Consider the following 25,556-nt stretch of genomic DNA (forward strand, 5'->3'; position numbering starts at 1 on the left):
TGGAGATTTTAAAATTGATTCTGGGTGCTTAAAATCCTTCTCATGGAAAAAAATTTTTCTTATTAGAAGATTTCAACATTCTTTGAACTGAGAAGCATAACATATAAACAGAAAATCATAGCAAAACAAAAATGCAAAGCTCAATAAATGAACACAAAGTGAACACCATAATAATTGCCACACAAGTAAAAAGAAACAGAAAATCAGCCAATCCTCCCAGAGCCGCTGATGCTTGCTTCCAGTCACATATCACTCCATCTGCCCTAAACATAACCCCTATTTTGATTTCTAATGCTGTAATTTAGTATGCCTGTTTTTGAAACATATAAAATGGAAATAAAACATATGTAATCCTATGTACCTGACATCTTTCACTCCAGAACATTAGGTTTGAACAGATTCATCTGTGTTGCTGTGTATAACTTCAATTCATTTTTATTGTTATATAATATTCCATTTTATGAGTGTGCAACAATTTAGGTGTCTACTGTTGATGCATATTTGCTTCCTTTTTTTCAGCTAACATAAACAATACTGTGAATATTCCTGTGTATGTGTCTTAGTATATATATGAATACATACTTTGTATAGCTAGGAGAGGAATTGTTGGGTCAAATGCTAAACTCTTTTTGAAAGTGGTGATTTAGGTTTACATGTGATGAAATGAAAATTAAAACCACAGTTATAGACATGGATGAACCTCACAAACCTAATGTTGATGGAATCTAGCTGGGAATTCTTATTCTTCCATATACTTTCCAATATTTTTTTTCCAATTAAAATTGTTAGTCTTTTGAAGATGTTATCCATTGTGGCAGATAGATGTGCAGTAGTATCTCATTATGGTTTTATTTTACATCTTTTGCCCATTTTTCTTATTTGGATTGTGTATCTGTCTACTTGGGCTGCCATAACAAAAATACCAGACGAGGTAGCTTAAACAAAAGGAATTTATTATCTCACAGTTCTAGAGGCCAGGCCAGAAATCCTAAATCGAGGTGCCAAGAGATTCAGTTTCTAGTGAGGGCTCTCTTATTGACCTGAAGATAGTTGCTGTCTTAGATTGTTTGGTGCTGAACAGAATACCGGAGACCAAGTAATTTATAAAGAATACAGATTTATTTCTTACAATTCTGGTGGCTATAAAGCCCGTGGTCAAGGGGCCCACCTCTGGCAAGGGCCTTCTTACTATGTCATCTCATGGCAGATGTGAGATGTCATCTCATATTCAAACCACAGCAGTCACCTTTTGTGTCCTCATGTGGCCTCTTCATATGCCCATAAAATGATCTCATGTCTCTTCCTTTTCTTATAAGGACACCAGATCTATCAGACCACTGGTCCACTCTTATGACCTCATTTAACCTTAATTATCTCCATAAAGTCCCAAAATCCCTATCTCCAAATATAGTCACATTGGGTATTAGAGTTTCAACATCAATTTTGGGGGAACACAATTTAGTCCAAACAGATTGTTTTTTTTCTTGCTGGTTTAAGATAGCCGTCTTTTTCTCTCTTTTTTTTTTTTTTTTTGAGATGGAGTCTTGCTGTGTCACCCAGGTTGGAGTGCAGTGGCACTGTCTCAGCTCACTGCAACCTCCACCTCATGGGTTCAAGAAATTCTCCTCCTCCCAAGTAGCTGGGACTACAGATGTATACCACCATGCCCTGCTAATTTTTGTATTTTTGGTAGAGACAGGGTTTCACCATGTTGGCCAGGCTGGTCTCTAACTCCTGACCTCAGGTGATCCACCCGCCTTGGCCTCCCAAAATGCTGAAATTACTGGTGTGAGCCACTGAACCTGGCCTGTCTTTCCTGTTTTAAGTTTTTAAATTTTGCTCACGAGCCCTTTGTTCATTTTATGTGTTGCAGGTGTTTCCTCTGTAACTTGTCTTCACTCTGTCACTGAGGCTGGCGTGCAGTGGCACAATCACAGCTCACTGCAGCCTCCACTTCCCAGAATCAAGCAATCCTCCCACTTCATCCTCCCTAGTAGGTGGGACTATATGTGCGGGCCACCATGCCCAGCTAATCTTTGTATTTTTTTTGTAGAGATGATGCTGTTGCCCAACCTGATCTCAAACTCCTGGGCTCAAGCAATCCATCGACCTTGGCCTCCCAAAGTGCTAGGAGCCACCACTGCATCCAACCAATGATATCTCATGATGCATCAGAGTCATTAATTTAATGTACTCGAATTAATCACAGTGCCCTTTTATGCCCAAGCTTTTTTGTATCTTGTTTAAAAAATCATTTTCTATTTCAAGGTCATGAAGATCTTATTTTATAATACCTTCTTGTGAAATTAGTTCTCAAGACTACCCTCACTTCTAATACCAATTGTAAGTTGGGAGGTCTGTGGTTCCCAATCAACCTTAGGTTAGTAATTTGCTAAAAGGACTCACAGAACTTGCTGAAGCTGTTAGCCTCATGCTTACAATTTATTATAGGATATATAGCTTATTATTATATGTCATTCCAATGCATGTAAAATTATACAACTACCTTTAAAAAGATTTTAGCATTTGACCCAACAATTCCACTCTTAGGTATACAAACAGCCAAACAGCAGATATGTGTGCACATATATACCAAGACACATACACAGCAAAATTCATTGTTTGTAATAGTTGAAAAGGGGAAACAAGGAATACAAATTAAAATCAGCTGAGGAAAGAAACACACAGGGCAGTATTATGGATCGAATTGTATGCAGATCTCCCTTGTCCCCAGAAGATATGTTTAAAGTCCCAACTCCCAGTACCTCAGAATTGTGGCCTTATTTGGAAATAGGATAGTTGCAGATATAATTAGTTAAGATGAGGTTATATTATAGTATGATGGGCTGGTGACTTATAAGAAGTTGTGTGTGTGTGTGTGTGTGTGTGTGTATATATATATTTAAATAGAACTAGTATTCTTCTAAGGTGGTCATGTGAAGACAGACAGACACACACAGGCAGAGACTGCAGTTATGCAGCTGCAGGCCAAGGAATGTCAAAGGTACGAGAAGTACGAGAAAGTACGAGCAAGTATGAGAAGCTAGGAAGAGTCAAGGAAGGATTTTCCTACAGACTTCAGAGGAAGCAGAGATCTAATGATACCTTCATGTCAGATTTCTAGCTTCCAGAACTGCAAGAGAATGTATTTGTTGTTTTAAGCCACCCTAGCTTCTGGCTCTTTGTTACAGCAGCCCTAGGAAACTAATATAGGCACAATCCAGGCAAGTTCCAAATATGAGCTTCCAGTTGTCTTCTCCCAGTAATATCATGAACAGTATTACTTTCCCAGCATTAATGTGTGACAATACACATGAAGGACAGAGCAGTCCCCACTTATGCACAAAAGATATGTTCCAGGATCCCCAGTGGATACCTGAAACCATAGATAGTACTGAAGTCTATATAACTGTTTTTTTCCTATACATACATAGCTATGATAAAGCTTAATTTATAAATTAGGCACAGTAAGAGATTAATAACAATAAAATAGAATTGTTAATAATATACTGTATAAAAGTTAGGTGAATATTTATTTCTGAAATTTACCATTTATTATTTTTGGACTACAGTAGACCACAAGGAACTAAAACCATGTAGAGACTAGATACAGGATAACTGTATCTGCCAGTCAAGGAAGCTCACCCACCTGAGCCTCAGTGTGCAGTTTTAGTGGCCTGCCATGGTTGACTGCTCACATGGCTGATCTTTTAGTCTACCTCCACAGGTAGAGCTGATACTGTGTGGCTGAAAGTTCCTATTATAAATCACATTGTTGACTGTGTGGTAGTCAAAACCTCCAGGTAAACAAAGACACGCTCATCAGGGAGGACATTTCAAGGGTCTAAAATTCATCTCCCAGTAGCTGAGGGCAAAGGCTAGACCTCTTTTTGGGTAAGATTAATTTTTTACCATATACTGTTATAAGCTTTATTTTGCTTTTCATGTTTAGTTCCCCTGGAATTGTTTTTTGTGTATAGTGTGAAGTAGGGGGTCAAGTTTCTTTGGTTTTTTCCTTTTTGTTCCTTTTCTGTTTAAAAGGATATACAATTGTCCCATGCCATTTATTTACAAGAGTCCTTTCACCACGGTTGTATGGTGCCACTTTAGATGTAAATCAATGTCCATATTTGTTTAAGCCTGTTCCATTCATTTGTCTGTCTATTTTTGGACAACACAATCCTGATTATTGTCATTTTATCAGTTTTGATATTTAATAGAGCAGTGGCTCTGTCTTGTTATTTTTAAAGAATGCACTGATTATTCTTGGGTCCTTGGATTTGTATATTAAATTTGAACACTGTTTGTCAATTTCTATCATAAAGCTTATTGGGAATCTGATTAGGATTACAATGGATTTGTAGCTCAGTTTGGGGACAATTAATACCTTTAAAATATTGACCACTTCAACTGTAAATATACTCCTCCATTAGTTTTCCTGTTTAATTTCTCTAAGTAATACATTATAGTTTTCTTCGTAGAAGTCATATATGTAGAAAATTCAAAGGCCAAGTGCGGTAGCTCACGTCTGTAATACCAGCACTTTGGGAGGCCGAGGTGGGTGGATAACCTGAGGTCAGGAGTTTGAGACCAGCCTGGCCAACATGGCGAAACCTCGTCTCTAGTAAAAATACAAAACTTAGCTGGGTGTGGTGGCGGGCGCCTGTAATCCCAGCTAATCAGGAGGCTGAGGCAGGAGAATCGCTTGAACCCAGGAGGCAGAGGTTGCAGTGAGCCAAGTTCTTGTTACTGCACCCCACCCTGGGCAACAGAGCAAGACTTCGTCTCAAAAAACAAACAAACAAAAAAAAACATTCAAATAATCGATGTAGATAATTCAAATAACTAAAAAATGAATAGTTATTAAAGTATCAGGACATAAAAGCAAAAAAATCAATAACCTCCATATATACAAAGTGGCCAGTTAGAGAAAAAAAAAAGAATAGACAAGACTTAAAAAGGCTGGGAATCTCCCTGAAAATCTTTGAGAGCCCTGGCCCTGCCCTCAGGGATTTCTCTGGCTTCATGCCCAGATATGGGTACAGTTCCTTGTTTAAAAAATATTACCCCATCAATCAAGAAGGGGCTCCTTCCCCAGAGCATAAGGACCTCCTTAACACAGGACACTAGATGTCTAAGGGACACCTCTCAAGGAAGTTAGACTTCCAAGGAATGGTGTTTCCTCTGTCCCCAAACCCTGGAACTCACAGCACAACTGCTCCTTGGAGTTCAGTTTCAAATCTACAAGGCCGTCATGAAGGTTGCAGACCAAGCCCATGGCCTCAGTGTCTGGATGTACAGTGGCCTTGGCACCTGAATGTGAGAACATGACCTCCCTGAAACCACCACAAATATTGTTTCATGTTATATATGTTTTTTCTTATCTGAAATTCCTTTTCTTTAAAAGTTCAATTTACGTATTTTTCAAGCCCCTGAACAAGCTTCATGAGCATTTATTGAACCCACAGCTTTTAAAACCTACTGAACACTTTGCTATATGTTGTCATTCACTATCCGCCAATTATTTAATTATTGATCAATATTCTTTCCTCAGTGTTGGGATCATTTATACATGTATTTCTTTTATATTGCATATTTTATATTTCTGCATTACAGTTATTACATATTAGTTTTGCTACAGTAATAGTTCAGAAGTGTACATCGAAAATTTAGCTGTGGAGTGAATGGACTGAGTGAGGCAGAACTGGAGGCAAGAAAATGTCACAGTAATTGTAAAAAAGATAATGTACAATTAGAGCAAGAAAGTAGCAGTGAAATTGAAGAAATATAGACGTGTTTGAGAGAAAATTGGGAGGTAGAATCAACAGCTTAGATGTAAGGATGAGAAGGGTCAAGGATGACACTAGGGTTTTTAACTGGACCAAGTAGGTAGATGGAACATTTCTTCCTGAAAGGGCAGATCAGATCATCTGTTGTCTCAAACGGCATGAAGAGTAGAAAGCCTGGGACAGATCCTGAGATGACCAATACCCATGGTGCAGGGAGAGGGAGAGAGATCTGCTAAAAAGACTGCAAATGTCAGGATAGTAGAAAATCATGAGTGTGTGGTGTCCTGGAAGTTCATGTTTGAGAACATTTAAATGGTAAGTCTGACAAAAGGCTGGAGGCCAACTGTGGACTCCCATGAGAGTGAGGAGCTCCCACACTTTTGTGGGCATCAGAAAGCCCACTAGGTACTTGCAGTGAAGATCTGAGAAGGATCCTCTTGTGGCTTTGGCAGGGAGAGAAGAATCATTATGAAATACACCCAGAACCTTCTTCAAAACAAAGGCCTACTCTCAAGGGGAAAACCCTTTGCCAGAGTCTTATCCCAGTTGGGAGAAGTTAATTCTTCCCACTGCAGCCTCCTCTAGGCTTTCTGTCTCAGTTAAGGGAGGAAAAATAGTCAACAGGGGTCAGAGCTTCATGAAAATAAATTGGAAATGGTGTGGCCAGGAAAGGAGCAAAGGTCTGAGGAGGAGGAGGAGGAAGAGGAGGAGGAGTTGTACCATTATAAACACTTGTGAAGGTCCCAGCCCCAAGATACAGGTGTGCTAATAAACTGAGGCTTAACATTTTGAGTACAGAATGCTTCCTCTCCCTAACACCATCAAGACTCCAATTGAATAACAATGAATTATGAATGAAAGAGCTGTAAGGAGAGACAAAAATGAGAATGAGACAAGTATTGATATCTAGAGATGCCAAAAAGGCAAGGAAGATAACTAAAAAGGCACTCTGGATTTAGAAATAGGAAGTCATTAGTGACCTTGTAAATAATGGAGCCAGAGGAATACCAGGGGCAGAAGCCTCACTATAGTGTGTTGCACCTGTCAGAACAGAGGCAGGAGGTGTAACTGACTCTCCCACAGTGTGGCTTTGGAAGACAGAAGTCAGCAGCTGGATGGAGATTTGGGAGAGGGAAAGCTTTTTTTTTTTTTTTTTTTTCCAATTGGAAAAGACTGAGCTATGTGTAAATAGAATAAGACGTTAATAGAGGGGAAGGGTGTAGTCACAGGAAAGAGGGCAGACAAAAACAAGTGCACAGTTATCTGAGAAGGGAAACAATGGGATCAAGCTGCAAGTATATAAATTTGTCTTGATAGAAGAATCCTTGATCTGGTTTATTCAGTGTTTGGTTCAAACCCAGATCCCTGTTCTGCCTGTCTCTGACTTGCTCTGTGCCCCAGAAGCCCAGCTTCTATAGATGGCATTAGCTGGGCAGCCCTGCCCTCTGGCACCAGCTGGATTTGGCCAGTGATCAGCCCAGCAGGAATGTAGATGGCAAAGGAGAGAGAGGTCAGTGTACTTATTCCCTGCATCACCCCCCTGCTCGGTGCCCACCGAGCTCTTCCTCCACAGTCCCAGCTCTGGCCTGGCTCTGGTTACAGGTTCCCTCCCGTTGCCTCTTCAGATTTAAAGGTGTGTCTGTCAGGGTGTAACTGGGAGCTAGAAATTGCACTGAAATTGAACAAAGAATTTTATGGGAATGGTCGTTAATTGGTTATAAGAGGACTGAAAATGGAAAAGTGGAACTAAAGTATCAGAGACAGTAATGACAGAAAGCATCTACCACCTCCAGGGTTAGGAGAACAAGGGAAAGATTCTTTGAAGACATCCCCAGAACTAGGACCTCTGAGGAGTGGATGCTGGACCACTGATGTTGATGTGTCTGTAGACAGAGGCATGATGAAGCTGATTTTAGGAGCATGGAAGATCTCCAAACTGAAGCCAACTGCTGTTACTGGATTCAACTGCCACTGCCAGGTCGAAGAACCCATTCTGTGAGGATGTCAACAAAAAAAGTGGGAAATCTTTTCACATTCTTCCAGTCCTCTAGCCTTTCTCCAGTGCTTCCTATTGGTAGTTTGGGGAGGCGGCTAGCAAAGCGGGATTGGAAAAGATAGAAAGGACTAAATCTTCATAATCAGCACAGGGTGACATTGGATCACCACTGTTGCTGATCTTGGGCTGCCTCATACCCCTTGTTCTTCCCATTAGCCCTGTCACAACTTTGTAGATAACCCTTAATTATATGCCCTTCATATATTCTTTTGGTTTAACTTTTTCTGTTGGAATCCTAATATGGCACTCCTCCATTTTTCAGGACTGAAAGAGTAGAAAAGATTATCTTTTACTAAAAAAAAAAAAGACAAAACTGATCTAATTCCTGATCATTACATAATCTATACATGTATCAAAATATCACATAGTACCCCATAAATATGTACAACTGTGTCATTAAAAATTAAAATTAAAAGATGGTAAATATAGCTCTGTCAGGCAGTTGGCATTTTAACACGATGGCTTTTATTTCCCCCATGAAGTGGGGAGTGAGGGAGCAGCTGAAAATAGGTGCTTATAGCGGTTTAGAGGGGCTCAAAGCTTTGAGAGAGGAGAATGTCTGAAAGAACTGCCAAATAGCATGCAGGTCCCATGAGGACAGAGCCTCTACTCATTCACCAGTGCCTCCTCAATACCTACACTTAAGCCTAACACAAAGTGTGTGCTTAATAAGTATTTGCTCAGTATGTAAAGTGGAGACAGAACCAATCTGGCAAACTTTGTAGGACTGGTGGGCGATGATCAGTCAGGTAAAATCTGTGGATATAAATTTATATTGATCAAAAAATTCAAGGTTAGGTGTTTTTCTTCAGTCATGCTCAACCATGCTTCAGCCATGCTTAACTCTTCCTGTAGCCACAGAAAAAGGTTTACCCATAATTGAGCTGTGGCTGTGTCTGTAAAGACCATGGTGCAAGGGAGTTGGAGACATAGAAACATTTTTGAAGTAATGGGTAATGGAAGCATGCTACCAGGGAAAGGAAAGAATTGGCAATAGGAAGGAACAGAGATCTGTGGTCCTGTGTCCCCTGAGCATATTCCCATGTTAAAGCTAATTCAGTTTTCAATCATCATTAAAATTTTCTTCCTAAATGTATGGCCATTCTTTTCCACAACCACACTAAAACTTTATTACCTCTGGCAAGTGACTATGCAAGTAACTAAGAACAAAAAATCCACAACTACCATTTGAGCTATAAATTTAGGGAAGTCATCTGGATATAATCTAAGTGACCCTCCACTGAATGTCAATATCTTTGCATATGTGATTTAAATCTGGGCCTTCACAACACCATAAACTGTTCTTGTCTTGAATATCCAGATTGAAGGGAATAAACTGAGTAGTTACGAGTCCTGAAGCTAGAAAGATGGAAATCCCATTTGCTCATCAGAAAGCCTTAGAGCTTGGGGGCTGGAGGGTCCTGTCTCACTGGGACAGAGGGGTTCTTTCCTCCCCGTCTGACACAGTCTGATAACTAGAGAAGCCGGCCAACTTATTCTCCAGGAAGGAGCCATCTTAGTTCCTCCTGAAATGTTCATATTTAGAAATTATTGTTTGTCAGTAATTTAACCCCTTATGGGCTTGCCTTGTGGTCCATATCACTGAATGCAGAGCTTGCCTGGAAGAATTGTGAGCGCCATTCCATCTCCCAAGCTGTAGAGTTTAGTACTTCTTTAAAATTGCTGCTGGACTCTATATTTGAACACAAAGAATCATTTGGGTGTGGTAGCGCACGCCTGTAATCCTATCGCTTTGGGAGACTAAGGTAGGAGGATCATTTGATGCCAGGAGGACCACTTGAGACCACCCTGGGCAACATAGCAAGACCCTGTCTTTAGAAAAAAAATACAATAAAATAAATAAAATAAAAATAAAAGCGAAAAGAGTCTATCTTAGGGACAGACTGTAACTGCTCACTGGAGCTTACCTTTACATAGTTCAGGATCAATTATAATAAAACACTTTTGTGCAGATTCAATAGGATTATTTTAATCCCCATCATCTCTCTGAGTTTCCAGTCAGTTTCTCTCCGTGTAGACCCCTTCTCCAGCCCACCACTGTCTCTCCTCCTATAGCTCCACCAACTAATCAGAGCTTTTTCTAACTGCACCTAGTGCACCTAGAGTCTATCCAGAATGCTCAGGGAGAAAGTTTCTGAAAGGTAAACTCAGAATGATATTTGTAGCTAAAGTGAGACTTGCTAGAGACAATAAGCTGATAGTTGTAGACTTCAGTGGAAGAGGGATGACACTGCAATGTCAGGGTGCAAGACTTCAAGAGGGCAGAGTATGGAAACCCAGTGGGAAGAACGCTCACCAGGAACATGAAGAGAAGGAATTACATGTAAGGATGTCTCAATGTGTTCCCAAGTTTGCCCAGCAGAGGGAGGCCTCGGGTTGATGGCAGGCTGACACACAATTAGAGAAGGCTGAACCTGGGGGCTTTTAACAACCATCATGGGCTCTATATTGTAGGCATTTATAAAAAGAAGGTTATCCATTCAAAAATATATATTTTTTAAATTTCAGAACAAAATTATGATGAGCTATATTTACTTTTCTACATTCTAATTTTTATACATCTGAGTATATTTTCCATATATTGTTATAGTACATATTCAATTTTACATTTTGCTTTTTTCACGCAACCATTTTTACTAGATTACTATGTGTTCATAATAATCACTTTTTAAAAACTTTTATTTTTATTTATTTATTTATTTTTTTGAGACAGAGTCACATTCTATCGCCCAGGCTGGAGTGCACTGGTGCAATCCTGGCTCACCGCAACCTCCACCTCCTGGATTCAAGCAGTTCTCCTGCCTCTACCTCCTGAGCAGCTGGGATTACAGGCATGCACCACCACGCCCGGCTATTTTTGTATTTTTAGTAGAGATGGGGTTTCAACATGTTGGTCAGGCTGGTCTCCAACTCCTGACCTCATGATCCGCCCACCTCGGCCTCCCAAAGTGCTGGGATAATCACTTTTTATGCTGCATAATTCTTCAAGTTTGTTGGTATGACTGTATTTACAAAGTCACTCGTTTGTTTTATTAGATGGAATTCTAGAATATTTTGGCTGCCCTAATTAATTTTACAATTAATATGATTTTGAAATTGGGTATTGGCTCCTTCTGAATTGTTTTATTAAAATATATTCTATTGTAATTAATGATATTTTCATCATATTAGCATATTTATTCTGTTAGAATTTCCTAATTTATAAAGCTACAAACTATATATGATATAGATTAGCTCATAACTTTATGCAGTTACAAGTAGAAATAAAATGTTCCCCTCAAGATTGTTTAAAATTTTGTTTGTTATGAACAAGTGTAAAAAACAAAATAACTAAAACACTCCCTCTTTTTTCCCCCAAAATGCATGTTTCCATTTTAATAGAACTCATATTTAATCAGCAGATTTCTATAGTGGCTAGATTTGTAGACTAAATATTAAAAGTCCCAAAGCAAATGCATTTTTCTTTTATATTTTACTGACTTTTATCCAAAGAAAATATAAGAGCTCTTCATCATAACGTATGTTTCTTGCTCTTGTTATTAAATATGACACATTTAGGCTTAAACTGATTTGAAGGTTTATGACATTGTTTAAGTTATTACATAATTCATAAAGATAATGATTAGTTTGAACTACTGACAGCTCACACATCATCAGGTGAACAGCTGAAAGCTTATTAAGCTACTTTCTTATGTTTCTGTCTCCCAGCTACTAAAAGAAACGAAACCCTTCCAAGTGTTAAGGCAAAACTTTCCTCCCCTTTTCTTCCATAAATCTGATTCCATGTTAGTGAAATTTCTACTGATGGCTTTGGTTTCCTCTGTAGTAGGGTAGAGATCCTGTGGCAAAAGTCATGTCTGACATGGTGGCAAATAGAAATGGGGAAAAGGAAGGTCTGCAAGAGCCAATATGGGAAACAGGGAGAGGACTGACTACAAAAACCCAGCAGGAATTCCAGAAGAAAACTCAGGCCGGGCACTTTGGCTCACGCCTGTAATCTCAGCACTTTGGGAGGCGGAGGTAGGCAGATTACTTGATTCCTGGAGTTCGAGACCAGCCTTGTCAACATGGCGAAACCTCGTCTCTACAAAAAATAAAAAAAATTTGCCAGGCATGGTGGCACGCATCTGTATTCCCAGCTACTCAGGAGACGTAAGCGGGAGAATCACTTGAGCCTGGGAAGTGGATGTTGGTGAGTCGAGATCACGCCACTGCATTCCACCCTGGGCGACAAAGCGAGACCCTCAATCAATCAATCAATCAATCAATCTCCTGGAAAAGCAACACTATGGAGAGACAGGATTCCGTCAAGGCCTGGGGCACGCAGGAAAATATTAAGGCAGAAGACGGTTTCCTTCCCATACCACACTGTATCCCACAGGCACTGCGGATGTGCATATGCAAGAGGGGTTGATCCTAAGAATTTAGAGTCACAGAGGAGGAGGCACCAAGCAGACTGTGGAGAAGATCATGACCAGAAAGGGACAGAAAGTAAAGCTTCACCTGATTATCTGGCCTCAGGGATTCCAGAGGAACTAGTCCCAGTGGTCACCTGGTGATGTAGGTTCTTAGGTTTCTTTTATGGGGGTTTTCTGGGAGAACTTTGACCCAGTTAGCATTCAAGCAGCTTCCACCCTGCACTTTCATTCTTTCCCCTTCATCTGCTTAGGTTTTATCTGTGCAGGCAATAATAATAAAATTATTGAGCCCTGGACATGTACCTGTAAAGCTCCTTAAAGATGATGCCTTCTAACTCCTCATTCAACAGATACAAAAACATTACAATAAAATGACTCATGAAAGATGCCCACGTAGTTTATAGCAGCTAATAAAAACAGAGTAACTATAAAATATAAGTTTATAAAAGTTACATTGAGTATACTTTATAAGAACTGCTTATTGAGTTTGTCTAATAACCACATAGCACAATAATAATATGTATATATTTTTAAATATGTGTAAATATGTGTAATACAAACTTGTAGAAGGTATATCTGAGTACAACCCTGTTCTCTTTGGTTAGCTTTTCTAGTTCATTATGTAAGTGGCATAGCTACCTAAGGACTTATGCTTATAAATGTTTAAAAACTCAAAAAAATACAGAGGACATATGTGGATAATGGAAGATATAAGATAGGTAGGTGATGGCCGGAAGGACATGGCAGAAGGCGAAACAAAACAGCGTTGGGAACAAGCTCTGTTTAAAAGGTGACTTGTGAACAGCAAAGAGTAGAAAGGGTTCTCTTATAAGTGAAGCGCACAGGAGACTGATGGAAGACAAATGTGTACTGCGTGAGTTTTAAGGCAATAGGAGTAGTGGGACCTAGGGCACACCAGAGAGCATATTAACTTTCAAACTTTTAAAAACATCATATCTGCTGGGCACAGTGGCTCACACCTGTAATCCTACAACTTTGGGAGGCCAAGGTGGGTGGATAGCTTGAGCCCAGGAGTTCGAGACCAACCTGGGCAACATGGCAAAATCCCGTCCCTACAAAACAAACAAACAAAACAAAACAAAATTAGCCAGGCACAGTGATGCGTACCTGTGGCCCCAGCTATTCAGAGGCTGAGGTGGGAGGATCGCTTGAGCCCGGGAGGTTGAGGCTGCCTTGAGCCATGATAATGCCACTGCATCTCAGCCTGGGCAACAGAAGGAGAACCTGTCTCAAAACAAAAACAAAAACACACCATACCCAACCACAATGCATCTATCTTAAGTACCAGTACCACACCCCTCTACTCACTACTAAATAGGTGAGTTTCCAATCCCTGGTAGCAGGTTTAAGCATGTTATATTAAAGGTCTTAGGCTAGTGACTCATTGACTCATTAAATGAATATTTACTGTGCATCTACTATGAACTAAGTACTGTGCTAGGTACAAAAGCAAATAATCTAAGCTCTATAAACTTTACTTTCTTCATCAAAAAAAGGAGATGTTTTAGGCATCTACTCATCGTTCTGAGCTCCATCTTTTGTGACTGTAGTTGGCAGAGCTTTTTATCAGTTTCTCTAAATAGCTCTACCAATCCCTGGTGGATGCTGGCATGCCCCAAGGATCCATCCTGACAGCCCTGTCCGCTTACCTTTGCTGCCTGCCAGCACTGCTCTGCTCTTCTGCAGGACTTTTCTTACCCTTTGGGGTCTTGTGCTGTTAGGCTGCCCTGCTTGTTTTGTTCTGCTTTGCATCACATGTATGTAAAGTCCCTTTCCTGATTTACCCATGACCAAGATATTATGAGATTCTGGAATTTCCCCCAAACCACACTGATTGCTGGGAGAGTAAAAGAAGTGGATTACAAGTGGAACTTAGAGGGGGAATATTTGAGAAGACTTCTCTGCAAATCCATTTAGAGAGACCTTTCTCCAGTGCTGACTCAAAGATACAGCTCCTTTCATCCTGTGGCTTGGCCAACTTCAGCACATGACTCCCAAAGATGTCCTCAGGATGGTCTCTAATCCAAGGAGCCTGAAGAGAAAAAAAGGCATGGAGTATTGTGAGTGGTAGGTGGTTAGGGACCAGTTATGGAAGAATACACATCACTTTTGCCCACCTTCTACTAACCAGAACTCACACAGCCATAGACACCGACAAGTAGGACTTAACAAGTATCTAATTTTTAGTCTAGGAATAGGATTGTAGCAAATATTTAACAGTTTCAAACACAGGTGCATTGCTATCACTATGCCTAGCCCAGGCCTGTCTCCCTTTCCTGCCAAGTCCTAGGGGCCAGCATTTATGTCTAGACTGGCTGGGTTGGTTGGGATATTAAGATAATAATGAACCAATGCAACATCTTGAGCATAAAACCAACTGATACAATGATGTACAAGTCAGATGATTCTGATGGTTATGAATCATGTCAATAAAAGAAATGTGATAACTAAGGTAATTTTTGTTTTTGCAAATTTTTGTTTGTTCATGACAGGATGAAATCCTGTCACTTGTAGCAACATGGATGGAACTGCAGGATACTACATTAAGTGAAATAAGCCAGAAACAGAAAGTTAAACACCACATGTTCTTACTTATATGCAGAAGCTAGCTAACTAAATAAGTTTATCTCATTGAAGTAAAAAGTACAACAGAGATTACTAGAGGCTGGGAATGGTAGGGGAAAGAGATGATAAAGAGAGATCTGTTAAAGAAAATAAGTTACAGCTAGATAAGAGGAATCAGTTCTAGTGTTCTATTTGTACTACAGAATGGCAATAGTTAACAGTAATATATATTTTCAAAGAGCTAGAAAAGAGGACATTGAATGTTTCCAACACAAAGAAATGAGAAATGCTTGAAATAATGGATATTCTAATTAATTACCCTGATCTGATCACTATACACTGTATGTGTGAAAAATACCACTATGGGCTGGGCGCCGTGGCTCACGCCTATAATCCCAGCACTTTGGGAGGCCAAGGTAGGCAGATCACTTGAGGTCAGGAGTTAGAGACCAGTCTGGCCAACATGGTGAAACCCCATCTCTACTAAAAATACAAAAATCAGTCAGGCATGGTGGCATGTGCCTGTAATCCCAGCTACTCAGGAGGCTGAGGCAAGAGTATTGCTTGAACCCAGGAGGTGGAGGTTGCAGTGAGCCGAGATGGTGCCACTGCACTCCAGCCTGGGTAACAGAGCAAGGCTCCGTCTCAAAAATAAATAAAGAAATACATAAATAAATATTTTTTTAAAAAAGAACATCACTATGCATCCCATATATACATATAATTATTATGTCAATTTGAAACATAATTTTGAAAAATGAAAAAATGAAACACAAACAAATATGAATCAATCTTCTCCAAGTTGATATATTTAAAAGGAAAAAAGTCCAAGGGCTTAAACTATTCAATTTCAAAATTTTATTAAAATGCTATAGCAATCTGGAAAGTATTTCAGAATGAATTGGTATAAGGTTAGACACAAAGATCAGTGAAACAAAATAGAGAACCCAGAAATAGATTCACACATCTATGGACAACTGGTTTTGACAAAGGTGTCAAGGCTATTCAGTAAGTAAAAAAATTGTCTTTTCAATAAATGTTTCTTGAACAAGTAGATATCCTGGTGTGGGGGAGAGGAGCAGGAGCCTTACCTCAAACTTTACGCAAAAATTAACTTAAAATAGACCATAGACTTAAATGTAAAAGCTAAAATATAAAACTTCGTTAAAAAATAGGAGGAAATCGTCAATACCCTAGGGTTAGCAAAGATTTCTTTAAAACAAAACAACAGGTTTATAGTTTATGAAACATAAACAACAAAATGATAAATTAAATTTCATCAAAAGTGAAAATCTGCTTTTCAAAAAACATTATAAAATGAAAAGCAAGAGGCTGAGGCATGAGAATCACTTGAACCCGGGAGGTACAGGTTGCAGTGAGCTGAGATGGCGCCGCTGCACTCCAGCCTGCATGACAAAGTGAGAATCTTTCTAAAAAATAAAATAAATTAAAAGAAAAGAAAAAGAAAAATCACAGGCTGAGAGAAAATATTTATAATACATGGATCTGACAAAGGACTTGCACCTAGAAAATATAAGGAACCTTATAACTTAGTAAGATGAGGAGCCAAAACAAAGAGTAAAAGTTTTCAACAGACATTTCGCAAAAGAAAACAAACAAATGGCCAGTATGCACATGAAAAGATTTTAAACATCATTAGTTACTAGGGAAATGCAAGTCAAAACCACAATGAGATACTTCACACTCAACAGAATAGCTAATGTTGAAAGGACTGACAATCCCCAGGGTGAGCAAGGGTGTGGAGGAAACTACTCTCATATATTGTGGATGTAAGAGGACAATGTTACAACTACTTTGAAAAAAGTTTGGCTGTTTCTAACATAAAATTAAACACTTATACAGCCCAGCAGTATTTCTGGGTCATTTTTCCCAGATAAATGAACACATGTCCACACTATGACTTTTATACAAATGTTCATACTGGTTTTGTTTCACAATGATATAAACTGGAAACAATCCACATGTTCATCAACAGGTGAATGGGTAAATAAACTGTAATATATCGGCCGGACGCGGTGGTTCAAGCCTGTAATCCCAGAACTTTGGGAGGCCAAGATGGGCGGATCACCTGAGATCAGGATTTCGAGACCAGCCTGGCCAACATGGTGAAACCCCGTTTCTACTAAAAATGCAAAAATTAGCCGGGTATGGTCACAGGTGCCTGTAATCCCAGCTACTTGGAAGGCTGAGCAAGAGAATCGCTTGAACCCAGGAAGCGGAGGTTGCAGTAAGCCCAGACCATGCCATTGCACTTCAGCCTGGGCAACAAGACGGAAACTCTGTCTCCAAAAAAAAAAAAAAAAAAAATTGCAATATATCTATATCTTGGAATATTATAAAGCACTAAAAGGGAATAAACTACTGACACATACAGCAAAATGGATGAATCTCAAAAATGTGAAGGAAAATAAAAAATACATATGATATAAATTCCATTCACATGAAATTTTAGGAATGGGAGAACTAAGCTGTAATTATGGAAAGCACATCAGTGGCTGCCTGGGGCCAAGAGTATGGAAGAGGAGGCACAGGTGATACTACAAATGGAAACTATCTAGGTTGACGGAAGTGTAACTTGATTATAGTAGTAACTGTTTGGGTATATAAAACTCATCAAATTGTATAATTAATACAAGTGTATTTTACTGTGTATAAATTATTCCTCAACAAAGCTGATTTTTCATTAAATATATTATTTGCTAAAATGAGGAGAGACAACTATTATCTTAAAATAGTTAAGCACAATAAAAATTAATACTACAATCAACTCATTATATATGGAAATTAAAGGAGAAAAATAGTGGTATGATTAATTAAAATAAAAAGAAAACCTTCTAAATTTTATCTTAGCTCATAGTTTTAAAAGCTGCCGTCCCTAACCAAGGCCACCCTTGACCCTTTCTCATGTTCCATCATTGTTTGTTTCATAGTTTATGTGTCACCAAAATCTATCAGATAAACTTATTCATATGAAGATTTAAAGATATTACATGTTAAGCCTTAGTGAATACTTCAATATCTAAAGAAGGTACAAACAAAACAAAATCAACACTTTATGATAAAAGATTACATACTCTCCAGGGAAGACCTGAAGACTAGCCCCTTTCTGGATCCTCCCCGCATCCCACTCCCAGCCCTCCCCTCCAATCCCATGTGCACTGGGCATTCATACAAATAAGACCATCAGCTCTGGATATCTGTACTAACTGATGCTCCTGCTAACTAGCTGAATGACTGCAATGTAAGGACAGCAGCCTTCCATGCTGATGGTGTGTTCGAGGATCCAGAGGGGTCTTTGGTTGGCAGGATTGTTTTACTTCCCCAAGAAGAGAGCTTTGATGCAAAAATAGGTGAAGAAATCAGTGCAACAAAACAGCCTAGAAACTACCATGCACACAATAGAATAGAAGTAGCCTTAAAAATTGGTGGAGAAAGGATGGTCTATTCAATTACTGGGGCTGAGAAACTGGCTTTCATATGGAATAAAAATAAAATTATAGCTATACCCCATATCATACACAAAAGTTTCTACGTCTAACAAAGACACAGATAGAAAATCTTTTAAAATTTTAGAAGAAAATAGGGCAGAAATTTAGTGCAGAATTTCTTAGACTAGAAGCAAAAACAAAGATGATTAAGGTGGCCAGACACGGTGGCTTATGCCTGTAATCCCAGCAGTCTGGGAGGCCGTGGTAGGCGGATTAGTGGAGGTCGTGATTTTGAGACCAGCCTGGACAACATAGTGAAACCCCATCTCTACTAAAATACAAAAATTGGTAGGGGTGGTGGCTCACGCTTTTAATCCCAGCTACTTGGGAGTCTGAGGCAGGAGAATCACTTGCACCTGGGAGGCAGAGGTTGCAGTGAAGGGAGATGGAGCCACTGCACTCCAGCCTGAGCAGCAGAGCGAGACTCTGTCTCAAAAAAATCTAAAAAAAAAAAAAAAAAAAAAAAAAGATTATTTTTAAAAGGATAGACTAATTTAAACGAAAAAAATCGTTTAAATGATGCCATACACACCACCTATATTTGGAAAAGTACTTCTCAATACTTTTAATAAAAACAGGCGCTGAGAGCATACAACCTATCCTCAGAAGTGTGTTTGCCTCTAGGAGGGACGCAATTGAGTTCTCCCTTCATTTTAACTTGTCATTTTCATTTATTTCAGGAACATCTGAAGTAAATACAGTCACACGTTAACCTTTAAAAATCTAGGAAGTGCGTACGCATAGTTCCATTACTTCACTTTTTGTACTTTTGCATTTTAAAATATCACAGGGAAGCTCGGTACAGTTTCAAGGTTAGGAGGGGTGGCTCTCTCTTAAGCCCTGTCCCCGCCAGCCCCAGACCTCTCGCCCCGCCACCATTGCCCAGTCCCCAACCCCACTTCCCCACTCCCGCGGTCTCTTAATGCACCTCGTTTTTCGTCCCGTGGACTCAGATCTGTAGTCTACCACCAGGATCGGCTCCTTTCCCGGAGCTCTCCCGCTCAGAGGAAATTGAGACAAGCATCAGCGGAGACCCATCTGTGGCTCTCCTGAGGGCGCGGCATTCAGACCTTAGACCCAGCTGTGAGAAGGAACCTCAGGCTCACAACAGGCCTGCAGGAGTCCGCCCATCAGAGGCGCTAGAAAACACTCCTCGCGGGGAGGCGCGCAGGGCGACTGCAGGCTGTAGGGGGCGCTGGCGCCCGCACAGATCCGGGCAGGGTCGGCGCTGCGGGCGGGGCTCCTGCGGCGTGAGGGGAAGCCCCAGGCCAGCAGCGGGGCCCTGGCTGGGAGCCGCGGAGGGAGCATTTGCTTCTCTGCCGGACCCCGAGTCCGGCGGCGGGCGGCCTCGTCCCGGCTCCCCGCCCCCGTCCCCGCTCCCCGTCCCCGCTCCCCGCCCCCCATCCCCCATCCCCCAACTCCCGATCTCTTTGCTGCGTCTGGCCTTGGGCTGAGACCCAACGAATCATCCCCCGCATCCGAACCCTTTATGATATAACTGAATTAAGTTTCATGTATAACTGAATTACGGATGTGAGAATCGCAAATGAGGACGAATGGTTTTTACGCACAAAACATGACACAAATCTGTAAGAAATATAAAGTCGTGACCACGTCCTTTCAGAACTTTAACCTGTTTTCTGAAGTACGTCAGTGACAATGGCGGGGAAAGGGTATCTTAAATTTCACCACAGCCTCAGAGGCCAGTTCGTGGATCCGCTGAGACTTGGAGTCGGCCTTCTGACCGCGAGTCCTGCGGCTATTAAGGAGGAAGCCGCAGTTCAGGGCGTCCTCGCGAGTCCCCAGCCGCCCTGCTCCAGCTGGGGACCCCCGTGGTCACGGCGCTCTCCAGCCTCAGATCCAGGCGGCAGCCCAAGGTTTGGTCCCGCCGCCAAGGGTGGCTCTCGTAACTGACGGGCCTTGAACGCTCCCAGGACCCACATCTGGAGAGGGAGGTGGGGGTGGGGTGCTGAAGTCATTCTTGGGGCCCCAGGGGGCGAGCATGATGGACCTGGGTAAGGCCAGAGAAATGGACACTTCGTGACATGCCGGGAAGAGAAGTACGTTCAGTGTCACTCCAGAGCTGAAAGATACTGCCTTCTGGCTGGTCCCTCCTCACCTACATACTTTTCTAATTTGTCTGGAGCAGGTCGGGCATCTGTATTATCCGGTTATTTAAATATCTGGTTATTTAAAAGCTCTCCATTAAATTCACATACACAAAGATAAAAATTTTAAAAATTAAAAAAAAAAAAAGCTCTCTAATGACCAAGTCCTGCACAATAGTGAATACATTTTTTTTGTGTGGTCCCTAAAATTGAATTCATGCCTTTTCTGAAGTAATAGACGCCCAGAGAAGGGATTGACTTACCCATCATGCCACAGAGATTAACTGGCCCCAGAATTCTTTGCAGACTGTGTATATAAACGTCCTTTGCAATCATATAAATTAACGGTAAAAATCTCATTTAGTATGTTACGTGCCTCGCGTTTTGTGCCTGAATACCTTACAAGAACCAGGGACTATTGCCTCAAAATTATATTTCAGGAAAGGAAGGCCCAGACAAATGGTGTCACTGGTCCACTTTCACCCAGTTGGTAAATGAAACCGGAAATTATAGCTGTACCACAGAAAGGTGAAAACGTTTCTTTTATAATTTCAGATACAATCTTTAATGGACCCAGTGTGCAACACATTAAAGCAAGTGCTCAGGAGTGGCATCAAGATGTAAAAAAATAGTCCTGTCCTGAGGGAGTTTACGTCTTGGAGAAAAGAGATGCAAGGGGACACAATACAGAGGGGAAAGAGAAGGAGCGCTGAAGACTGAGGACCCTGCCTGTGGACTAGAGTGAGGATGAGGACACCCGATGCTCGGAATATGACAGTTTGGAGGGGCCTGAAGAACTCTTCCATTCTTTATCAAAAAAACAGAATTAGTCTTCTAACTAGAAAAGGTATTTCAATTTATATTTTCCATCACAGCACTTTTCTGGTGATAATGTGTTTTGAAAAATGTATCACAGTGATGACCTGGTATGAAATACATAACTAATAAAATTTTAAAAATTAAAAAATATAAACATCTTTTATACAGACATTAGGAGTTACAAGGATACCTATGTGAATTATAATTAGTAATTAAATTGAAATACTGATTATTTTGTTTTATTTAATTATTTAATAAAAACCTATTTAGCATTTAATATTTATCAGTAATTAAATCTAATTGTTAATATTTATTATAAATTATTTTAGAATTAAAAATAAGGGCAGAAGCGAGGCATGGTGGCTCCAGCCTGTAATCCCAGCACTTTGGGAGGCTAAGGTGGGAGGATTGCTTGAGCCCAGCAGTTCAAGACCAGCCTGGGCAACATGGAGAAGCCCTGTCTCAATACAAAAAAAAGAACCATGTGTGGTGGTGCGTGCCTGTAGTCCCAGCCATTCTGGAGGCTGGAGTGGGAGGATCACTTGAGCCTAGGCAGTCAAGGCTGCAGTGAACCCTGAGCTTGCCACTGCACTCGAGCCTGGGCAACAGAGCAAGACCCTGTCTCAATATACATACAGACAAACTTAAAATTTAAAATAAAAGCATACTACTGATGTAGAATTGAGTGGAGATGCAAAGCTAGTCCTATAACTGGAACAATAAAGACAAAAAGGAGAGTGGAAGAAGGTATCTCATGAATTTTATGATAAATGGCAATTGCAAATATCCTGTAGCAGAACAAAACAACAAAGTTGTAGATAAAACATATCCAACACTTTGGAAGGCCAAGGAGGGAGGATTGCTTGAGCGCAGAACTTGGAGACCAGCCTGGGCAACATAGTGAGACCCTGTGTCTAAAAAGGAAGAAAGAAAGAAAAAAAAAAGGATGATAAAGTAGACAATATTAAAAGCCATTTTCTGCAAATACATAGTGAATTTGATCAGTAATTTTCTTCCAACAGTGCAAATGAATAGATATTAAATGAATAGATATTATTAAATATCTATTAATATCTATTTAATATAGATATTAAAAATGAATAGATATTAGTTGCCTGAAATACAAATCAAATATCCAACAAAAAATATTGACTATCTAATAGTATCTAAACTAGTAAGTTTGGCCAGTTATAAAATGTTTTAGATTTTTATATAAAAAGAAGAAAACTATATTTATAAGAAGAGGTGATAAAGAAAAAGTATTTCAGTTATGAAGGTTTTGTAAGAAAACTGTGAGAAAAAAACTTTTTTTTCCAAAAAGTGAAAGATTAAGTTACCAAACAGTTGCTAAAGAATACCGGATGGCTGAGCATGGCGGCTCATGCCTGTAATTCCAGTACTTTGGAAGGCCAAGGCAGGAGGATCATTTTAGGCCAGGAGTTTGAGACCAGCCTGGGCAATGTAGCAAGAGCCCTGTCTCTATTAAAAAAGAAAAAGAAAAAAAAAAAAAAAAAGAATACAAGACCTTGCTGACCTTGCTAACAATAGCAAAGATCAATTAATTCAAAATTTGAAAAACTGTAATTTATTTAGCTTTAGAGTACTCTTGTGATATGAGACTGCCAAATTAATACTTTGGATACATTTCTTTTCTCAAAGGACTTGCAAATTTACAAAGAAGTGTTGAAAAAATGCCACACATTGGCAGATAATGTTTGCAAAAGACAGATCTGATGAAGAACAATATTTTTAGAATATACAAAGAATACTTAAAACTCAAGAGTAAGAAAATAACCTGATTTAAAGCAGGCCAATGACCTGAACATCTGTTCACCAAAGAAGATACACAGATGCAAGTATGCATATGAAAAGATGCTTGACATCATGTCATTAGGGAATTGCAAATTAAAACAATAAGTAGCTACCACTACATACCTAGCAGAATGACCAAAATTTAGAACACTGTCAGCACCAAAGTTTGCAAAGACATGGAGCAATAGTAACTTGTTCATTACTGGTGAGAATACAAAAAGTGCAATCAGTTTGGAAGACAGTTTGGTGGTTTCTTACAAAAGTAACCATACTTTTGCCATAGGATCCACCAATCACACTCCTTAGTATTTATCCAAAGGAGGTGAAAATTTATCTCCACACAAAAACCTGCACACAGATGTTTATAGCAGCTTTATTCATAATTTATCCAAAACTTGGAAACAAGATGTCTTTCAGTAGGTAAGTGGATAACTGTGTTACATCTGAATAATGGAATATTATTTAGAGTTAAAAAGAAATGCATTGACTTTGGGAGGCCGAAGCAGGTGGACTGCTTGAGGCCAGGAGTTTGAGACCAGCCTGGTCAACATGGGGAAACCCCAATTAGCCGGGCATAGTGGCGTGCGCCTGTAATCCCAGTTACTGGGGAGGCTGAGATATGAGAATCCATTGAACCTGGGAGACGGAGGTTGCAGTGAGCCAGTGCCACTGCACTTCAGCCTGGGCAACAGAGCAAGACTCCTCTGTCTCAAAAAAAAAAAGAAAAAGAAAAAAAAGAAAAGAAATGATCAAGCCATGAAAAGACGTGAAGGAAACTTAAATGTATGTTACTAAAAAGCCAACCTGAAAATAATACATACTGTATGATTCCAACTGATGCAAGGCAAGCAAGCCAAAAATTAGGGCTTAGCCCAGGAAAGAATTCAAGTGTGAAGTGGTGGTGTTAGCAACTTTTATTGAAGCGGCAGTGTACAGCAGCAGCACGGGTAACTGCTCCTTGCTGAGCAAGGCTAACCCATAAGTAATGTGCCCAGAGTAGCAGCTCAGGGGCAGTTCGCAGTCACATACCTGCTTTTAGTTACGTACAAATTAAGGGGGATTATGCAGAAATTTCTAGAAAATGATTGGTAACTTCGGAGTAGGTGCAGAGGAAAGAGGTCGATAATGTCCCGTCGTTGCCATGGCAACGAAAAACTGACTTGGCGCTGATGGGCGTGTCTTATGGAGAGGTGCTTTAACCTCCTCCCGGTTTCTGCTAGTCTTCAATCTGGTCCGGAGTAAAGTCCCTGCTTCCGGAGTTCACTCCTGCCCCCTGCCTCACAACTAACTATATGACACTCTAGAAAAGGCAGTAACTATGGACACAGTCAAAAGATTAGCAGTTGATTGATAGAAATTGGGTGGCAGGAAGGGTTGAAAAGGCAGAGTACAGAGGATTTTTAGGGCAGTGAATTTCTGTGATACTATAACGGTGAATACATGACATTATACATTTGTCAAAACCCATAGAATGCACAACACCAAGAATAAACCCTAATGTAAATTATAGACTTTCATTGATAATGACGTGTCAATGTAAGTTCAATTGTAATAAATATACTACGTTGGTGCTGGATGTCTATGGTAGGGGGACATTTTTGCCTCAATAGTTACAGTTGAAGTAAATGTTTGTGTTTCCCACATTTCATATGTAGAAGCTCTCATTCTCAATGTGATGGTCTTTGGAGGTGGGCTCTTTGGGTGATAATTAGGTTTAGTTGAGATCCTAGCAGATGGAGTCTTCATGGTGGGCATGATGGAACTGGTCCCTTATAAGAAAAGACCAGAGAGCCAGCTCTCTCTTTGCCATGTGAGGACATAGCAGGAAGGTAGCCATCTGTAAACTAGGAAAGGGCCTTCACAAAGAATCAACTCAGACCTCAGAACAGTGAGAGATAAATTGTTGTTGGTTAAGTCACTCAGGCTGTGGTATTTTGTTTCAGCAGCCCAAACTAAGACTGTTAATTAGATTAGAAATTTCCTTTTGGGAATGGTGTGTGTGGGGGAGTACCTTTGTTAAGTTTTTATATCAGTTTTTAGGCTTTTCTTTTTTGCTCATTAACTAGGACAGTTTAAATAGTATGAGTATGAAGGAGATTGTTGGTCATCTATTCAATGTCTATTCTCTGTTTTTTAATATGAGAACTCCTGATTTTCAGCCAACTACCCTGGAAAAAAAGCTAATATTTCTGACTTCTTAGGTGTGGCCATGGACTAAATTCTGGCTAATGCAAGGCAAGCCAAAGGTTTTATGATAGGTTTTAGGACACTAGAGTAAAAGAGAGCTGTTGTACACATGCTCTTTACCCTACTTTGGTGTCCTTTTTTTCCATCCTACACCTTGGGTTGTAAGTATGATAGCTGGAACTTTAGTGGCTCTCTTGGATCCCAGGGGTAATTGAGGGGTGGCTGGAAGGAATCTGTGATTTTCTGGAGTT

The 25,556-nt window shown here is 40.1% G+C and overlaps 1 long non-coding RNA gene across 1 annotated transcript; it reads right to left on the bottom strand.

Annotated features, from left to right (window-relative positions):
* Positions 1-11,323: 11,323 nt before the first annotated feature.
* On the bottom strand, positions 11,324-19,786 carry LOC114677674 (uncharacterized). The gene is made up of 2 exons (XR_003729076.2): positions 19,308-19,786; positions 11,324-14,337 (listed from the first exon to the last, which is right to left on the bottom strand). It is a non-coding gene; the product is annotated as an uncharacterized LOC114677674 (long non-coding RNA).
* Between the last annotated feature and the right edge of the window lie 5,770 nt (positions 19,787-25,556).

Source organism: Macaca mulatta, chromosome 4, assembly GCF_049350105.2.
Source record: "Macaca mulatta isolate MMU2019108-1 chromosome 4, T2T-MMU8v2.0, whole genome shotgun sequence".
Classification (NCBI taxonomy): domain Eukaryota; kingdom Metazoa; phylum Chordata; class Mammalia; order Primates; family Cercopithecidae; genus Macaca; species Macaca mulatta.